The 8,110-nt window shown below is 35.6% G+C and overlaps 1 long non-coding RNA gene across 1 annotated transcript; it reads right to left on the reverse strand.

Annotated features, from left to right (window-relative positions):
- Window positions 1-583: 583 nt before the first annotated feature.
- On the reverse strand, window positions 584-7,299 carry LOC147009381 (uncharacterized). Its single transcript, XR_015052876.1, has 3 exons — window positions 7,104-7,299; window positions 5,880-6,079; window positions 584-974 (listed from the first exon to the last, which is right to left on the reverse strand). It is a non-coding gene; the product is annotated as an uncharacterized LOC147009381 (long non-coding RNA).
- Window positions 7,300-8,110: the final 811 nt, after the last annotated feature.

Raw genomic sequence — 8,110 nt, forward strand, 5'->3', positions numbered from 1 at the left:
TTTTATCCAATAGTTGTTATATTTATCTTTGTTCAATTTTACATCCTTGAAATATTTCTCAGTATCTTTAACAAATGAAGGGATTGATTGAAACTTGTCTTTTGTGTCTTGAAACATTGTATTTATTAAGTGAAAAAAGTTGAGGATAAAATGGTTTCAAGCACAGATTCTCCTATAAATTAAACGAAATTTTCATCAAGAAAATTTTAGTTTAAGCAAAGTTTTATAATATAAATATGGTGAATACAACGTACTGTGATGTTTGTAATCACGAATATAAATATTATAAAAAAAAACACCTTCAAACCAACAAACACACATTTAATCTAGTTCATCAAATATCTCCACTTGACCAAAAAACAAAACATTGTGATTGATGTGATAATGATATTCTTAAAAAGAATTATAATAGACATCTTCAATCACACAAACACAAGAACAATGAAAAAAAGCGAAGCTAAATTCTCCAATGAAAACAATGATGGGGCATTTAAAGGACATATAAAAATAAGATTGTTGGATCCTGAACCATCTTCAATCATGGAAGCTGTTGATATGGTTAAACAAAGTATTGAAACTATAATTAAAAACACATGAGGTTTAAATGAAAACTTTTAAGTTTTATATAGGGGTTAAATTTAAAATGGTAAGACAAGACGATGAAACTACTCCCTATATGAGGACAAACCCACACTTTATCTCATTTCAAGATTTTGTAAGATGTGATGTTTACGATGATCTCCAGAGACAAGAACAAGATGTTGATAACACTGTAGTAGGTCGTGGATTTACTATCACAAAAATAATCTTTTTAGATATACACATCTTAAAATCAGATTCTCTTCAAGCTTCTTCTTATATCAATTTACCAAAAGAGATAAAACTTAAGAAAGAAGTTATTAATATTCAAAACACAGATAATAAATGTTTTCTATGGTCTGTTCTTGCCAACTTACATTCTCCACAATGGAATCCTGAAAGGGTTGAACATTATAAAAAAATATGAGACTACATTAAATGTTAAAGATTTAAAGTTTCCAATGTCATTGAGAGATATTCCTAAATTTGAGAAAATGAATAATCTATCTGTTAATGTATATGGATTAACGGATACAAACAAAGTTCAGATATTAAAAATTTCAAACAACTATAAAAATGATGAAACACACATTGATCTTTTATATTTTAGTGTTGGAAAGAATTCACATTATATATACATCAAAAATTTCTCAAGATTAACCAAATCACAAATATATTAGAGAAAATGTAAAACGTATCCTTGTAAGAAATGTCTCACCTCCTTTCACACAAAAGAACGATTAAATCAACATTCTAAATATTGTAGTATTCATAAATCGACCGAAATAAATTTACCAAAAGCAGGTTCAAACATATCATTCAAAGATTTTAACAAATCTATAAAACATCCGTTTGTGATATATGCCGATTTTGAAAGTATCCTTGAAAAGATAGACACTGTTTCCCCAAATCCCAATATATCATAAACAAATATATACCAAAAACATACTCCTTGTGGTTTCTGTTATTATATCAAATTATCTGTTGGTGATGAATACAACAAGTTAGAACTTTATAGAGGAGAAGATGCCTCAGGGGAGTTGGTAAGACGATTGGAAAAAGATTGTATAAGGCTAAGAGAAATAATGGTGAAAACCTATTAACCAATGTCATTAACAAAGGAAGAGGAAAAGGAATTTAGAGAGAACAATAAATGTCGTATTTGTGGGGGGGGGGGGGGGAATTGAGGAGTTTAAAGTTAGAGATCATTGTCATCTTACTGGTAAATATAGAGGTCCTGCTCATTCTTGTTGTAATCTTAATTACAAACTTCCAAACTTTATTCCTGTCATTCTTCACAACAACACTCACTATGACACACATCTATTTGTAAATGTACTTTCAAAGACATTCGGAAATATTTTCGCCATTCCAAACACAGATCAAAAATACATCTCATTCACAAAAACAATTTATACATCCCCCATAACCCATATCAGATTTCTTGACACGTACAAGTTTATGGGAGATTCATTATCTGAGTTAGCAACAAATATTAAAAACTTCCCAAGTCTTAAATCATATTTTTCAAATAAAGAAGAGATTGATCTCCTATCACAAAAGGGAATATATCCGTATGACTATATGGATTCATTTGAAAGGGTTAAAGAAACACAACTTCCTTCAAGGAAGAGTTTCTATGGTAAGTTGAATAATACTCATATTTCTGATGAAAATTATACACAAGCTAAAAATGTTTGGGAGAGGTTTAATATAAAGAATCTTGGGGAATATCATGATTTACATCTTCAAACTGATGTACTGTTATTAAGTGATGTGTTTGAAACTTTTATAACAGTCTGTCATAATAAAAATTCTTATGGATTAGACCCCACTCACTATTAAACAACCCCGGTTTGGCTTGGAGTGCTATGTTAAAAATGACAAAACAAAATTTGGAATAAATCAGTGATATAGATTTGCTTTTAATGATAGAGAAGGCCAAAATAGGAGGAATATCTCAAGTATGGTCCAAGAGATATGCGAAAGCAAATAACAAACATCTTCCTGATTATAATAAGAACAAGGACAACTCTTACCGAATGTATTATGATGCTAACAATTTGTATGGGTGGGCAATGTCTCAATCTTTACCTTATGGGGAACTTAAATGGGTTAACGAAAAACATTATGAAAAAGTTTTACTTGATATTGTTATCTCCTCTCAAAAAGAATTGGATGAGGCTGAAGTTGGATATTATTTTGAGGTTGATTTAAAATACCCTGAAGAACTTCATAATAAACATAAAGACCTACCCTATGCCTCTGATAAAGAAAGTCCAAGAAAAGAATGGTTAAGTGATTACCAACAGTCATTTAATATAAAGGGTAAATCTTCAGAAAAACTACTTACTGCATTAAATTATAAAGAAAGTTATGTTTTACATCAAAGGAACTTGAGACAATATTTATCTGCTGGGTTGAGAGTGAGGAAAATTCATAGGATTTTGAAATTTAAACAAAGTCCATGGTTAAAGGACTATATTGATTTTAATATAAAAAGTAGAAAAAAAATGCAGAAACAGATTTTGAGGACTTTTATAAATTAATGAATAATGCTGTATTTGGAAAGACTATGGAAAATGTTAGGAATCGAGAAAACATAAGACTTGCTACATCTTGGAAACAGGCTTCAAAGTTAATTAACAAACCAAGTTTTGAATGGGTGGAGGTATTTTCAGAGAACCTTTGTGCTATTCATTTGAAAAAAAAGAGAGTATTGAAATGGATAAACCTATTTATATAGGAACATCAATTCTTGATTTGTCAAAGTTGTTTATGTATGACTATTACTATAATAATTAAAAATTAAAGTACAAGGATAATGTGTCATTGATATATATGGATACAGATAGTTTTATATTAGAAATAAAGACTGGAGATGTATATGAGTTTATGATTGATAATATTGATATATATGATACAAGTAATTATAAATCTGGTGATGTGTTGTTTTCATCAAATAACGAAAAGGTTAATGGCAAGTTTAAAGATGAATTGGATGGAAAGGTTGAGTGAATTTATAGGATTGAGATCAAAGGCTTATGCTTTTATATATATTGAAAATAATGTTGAAAGGTGTAAAAAGAAGTTGAAGGGAATAAAGAAAAAAAATAAGAAATGAAACAATAAACTTTAAACATTATTACAACTGTTTCATCTTAAAGAAGGAAGAGTATAGAAAAATGAATAAAACAAGAAGTTCTAAACATCAATTATATACAGAAGAAATAAATAAGAAAGCATTAGGAGCTTTTGATGAGAAAAGATATATTTTAGAGAATGGAATTAATAGTCTCCCATATGGTTATAAGTACAAGTGCTGAGGGACTACTACCATCTTTTACTGATTTATAAATGATAGAACCAAGCAATAACCAAACCAAAGAGTGGAGATGTAATCAACCTTGGTACTTAAATAGAAAACATGAAGAATGTGAGAAATATCAAATAAGTCTTATTGAAGAAATAACCGGGGTAAAAGTAGATAAAACAAATAAGCGGATAAATTTAATTGCAAATAAGTTGGAGGATGTAAAGAAAAAAAAAATTATTGAATGGACTGAAAACTTTGATGATTATCAATTAAACAATGGAAAAACAATTTACTATAATTTCAAAATGATATGTGGTTCAGGAGGTGGTCAAACAAGAGCATTAAGAGAAGTTTATCAATTTATATCTGGTCAACAAAGACATTTAGACCAAGAACTAAGTTCGAAAATAATATTTGTGAACATACTCGATGGTGATGAATATAATAGGAAAATTAATTTATAACCTCAAATAGAACATGATCAAATATTTGTTGGCTCACTCTGTGAGTGGAGTAAGAGTCAGAGGGGGAGAGAAAATCATTCTCCTCTTTTTGTCCTGATGGGCCTTGAGCAAGAAAGCTTCCCCTATTAATTTGTATGAAGTTTTTTGGGCCCTGAGACAATCTCAATTTAACATTAGCTTGTGTGGCAGAAAAATCATACTTCTCTTTTTGTCCTAATGGGTCTCAAGTCAGAGAGTTCTCCCTATACATTTGTATGGGAGGAATCAGCCTCCTGTTTAGGGGTTTTTGGGGATCAATTTATATTTTCCCCATTCATTTGCATGGGTGCCTCAGAAATCCCATTAATCTACTACTGACCTCATGAGATAAATTGTCTTTCACTGGAAGATAGACCCATGGCTCAAAATACAGAGTAACTTGTTCAAAAGTTCAGATTCAGACTGGGTCACTCAAACCTGAACACGCTGCCTCTGCTCTCCCAACTCAGGCTCCATCCATTGGGACCTTACTCTGTACAGAGTGTTGGTGCTGCCTAAGCAGTCTTCTTGGCTATTGGGCACAACCGTGGACAGGTCGCCACTCCGACGAAGGATACCAGCAAGCTGGTACTCAATTTGCCGACTTCAGAAGGATGACAGGCTGTCAACCCCACCTGGTATGAATTCAACAGCTAAGCAGGATGTGAACTCAGGACCCCAGGATCCAAAGCCCACCACTCCAGCCATTGAGCCAACACAAGGCAATAACTCAGAATGGAGGTCCTCAATGCCACACAAGAGATCATGGCCATCTCTCGAGAGATATCTCGAGCTTCATACCCAGCCTGGCACACCACATTGCTCTTCAAACTCTCTGCCTATGGAATCCATGGCCACCTCCACACAGGGCTTACTGACTTCCTCTGCTCTCGTAGCAAACACATGCTTCCTGACAGAATCCTTCAACTCCTCTCTCTGTGAAGGCTGGAGTGCCCCCAAGGCAGTGTGTTGAGCCCAGTCTGATTCTTCACCAACATTCTCTCTGACTCTCCAGAAAATCCTCATTATCTGTTTGCTGATGACTTCACCCTATACCGTGGCATCTTTCAGAGAGAAAAGTAGCAGCCTCTTCCCTCTCTTCAGACATTGATCGAATCACAAGCTGATAAAAGATGTGGAACATGTCCTTCAATTCTGGCAAATCTCACTTGGAAAAAGTGATTGCATTCCAAATCAATCCCTTTTTCCAGTCATTCTGATTTTTTTCCCTTCTCCCTCACCTCTTTACATTTGTTAGGTGGTTGTTTTGTTACTTTTCTGTTTCATCCTGGCTTTGAACTTCCTCTTCTTCTTGTGTTTCATTCAACTTGTGTGCATCTTGTTCACACCGATGTGTCCTACTCTGCTGTTGTTGGTTCCCCCTTTCCAATTCAGCTCTTGGTATTTCACGAGCCTCTAAGATGTGTGTACAAAAATCATAAAACATTTTAAACTAAAAAAACACAGATCCAATTAGAAGTGAAGAAGGTCATCTAACTCACCATTCAGCTGGTCACATTCCTCCTCTTCCAGACCAAAGGAGTACACATCCTCAATTTTTATCTGTAGAATGTCAGGAAATCCTTCCAGCTCTTCAACCTTCATTTCACACCCGAGTACAGTCGGCTGTTCAGATTCTGGCTGCACACGACAGGAATCCTTCCATCAGCCAACGAGAGAGTACAGTACACGGAGGATGAACCTTAAAAGAGGCAGTAAACATACCACTCTTCCTGATGATTGCTCCACCATGAGTACCTTGATCCCACACAGTACCTACATGTGAACTATCTCTGAACTTGAGACCTTATCCTTTGTCTAAATCAGTTATGCCATCTCACACAAACGCGCACCTTTTGACAATTTGACAAACGCAAAAAAAAAAATTTTTTTTTTGTTCATGTTGCAGGATCTTCAGCCAATACTGTCATTGTATTCCATGTTGTTGTAAATTTTGATTTGGCGACATATAAAATGTACAAATGTTTTGATATTGATATAAGATCTGAGCCCGTTCAGTGGTTTTGGAACGAGATATTCATGTTGAATACTTTCCCAGCACAGTTATCGGTTTTGGAACAAGATGGTATTCACAGAATACTTTCCCAGCACAGTTAACTGTTTTGGAACCAGATGGTGTTCATAGAATACTTTCCCAGCACAGTTAACTGCTTTGGAACCAGATGGTATTCATAGAATACTTTCCCAGCACAGTTAACTGTTTTGGAACCAGATGGTGTCCATAGAATACTTTCCCAGCACAGTTAACAGTTTCGGAGATATAGCGGTGCAACGTTTTTTGTTTTTTCCAAGACGGCGCCTGTACCACATGACCGATGACATCATGATAATCATTAAAATATTTTACAGGAGGAGCCGCTCCTCTGGTGAAAATTTTGTCCATCAGACCAACAGTTGCTGAGAAAACAAATTCATAAACATTGAATAAGTGTTGTAGTTGTCAAATTGTGATGTCATAATGAAGGGGGGCTGAGGGTGAGGATGTGAGGGTGTGAGGAGGTGAGGGTGTGAGGATGTGAGGATGTGAGGGTGTGAGGATGTGAGGAGGTGAGGGTGTGAGGGTGTGAGGAGGTGAGGGTGTGCGGGTGTGAGGGTGTGAGGAGGTGAGGGTGTGAGGAAAGAGGGTGTGAGGAGGTGAGGATGTGAGGAGGTGAGGATGTGAGGAGGTGAGGATGTGAGGATAACAAAGTAGATCCACCCTTTACCTTCTCACACGATTCGTCCTCCTGACGAGTTTGGTTAAGATTTGATAATTAACTTCCGAACACATCGACCACAGACACGCAGAGACACACAAACACTAAATTGCGTAATTTCAATTACGACAGGGCCTCAACTGTTCCACCATTGTGCTGCATGAGGTCGACAAATGAATAAAGCCGCCATTGGTCACGTGATGATCCGAAAAACATGAACATCGCGGGTCACGTCACGTGGTTACACTGATCGCCGGTATCGAGTTAAGAAACATGTTATAATCACTAATTTATTGCTACTCACGAGGTTTAACAACAAGAAATCTTCACCACACTTTCTCCCCTCACAAGTCGCTTCAAGAAATGTTTCTTTCCCTGTTTGTGTCTCAAGAAAACGGATCGACGCTTGATGCACACACAACACTTCTTCTTCTTCTTCTTCCCTTTCCTGTTTTCCGTGACATCTCTCCAATCCCTCTCGATTATTATCTTATCCCCACTAACCTGAATTACCAGAGCATTTCTTACAGTTTAGAATCTTCTTAAACATCATTCCCCACAAAAATATCTAACGGTGAAAAACCAAGGAAAAAGAAGGTTCTACAAGCCAAGCTGGAAGATACACCCCCGGTGGGATTTTGAGAGTTTAACGCCACAGACGATCGGCCATGGGCTTGATAGGGCCACCGTGCACCCCCCCCTCCCCTCCCAACAAAACGATGGTTTTTTGAAATGTCTGTATTTGCTGAATACGAATTTGAATGTTAACATTGAAAATATTGGGATGCACTACCTGTTTCAGCCTCATGAGAAGGGGAACCCTCAAAAATGAATTTTCGTCATTTGTGCTAAAAGCGATTTCTGTACCCAATCAGAATGGCTTCTCGTGACCCATTACACTGTCAGACAACACATATTATGGCTTATATGAAACATAATCTCATGTTGTTCCATGTATGTGTCTAAAATTAATATATCCAAGAGCTGATATAACATGTTGATGACATGTACTGTAT

The sequence above is a fragment of the Eptatretus burgeri genome, chromosome 17 (assembly GCF_056783735.1).
Source record: "Eptatretus burgeri isolate ZD-2024b chromosome 17, Ebu_testis_v1, whole genome shotgun sequence".
Lineage (NCBI taxonomy): Eukaryota > Metazoa > Chordata > Myxini > Myxiniformes > Myxinidae > Eptatretus > Eptatretus burgeri.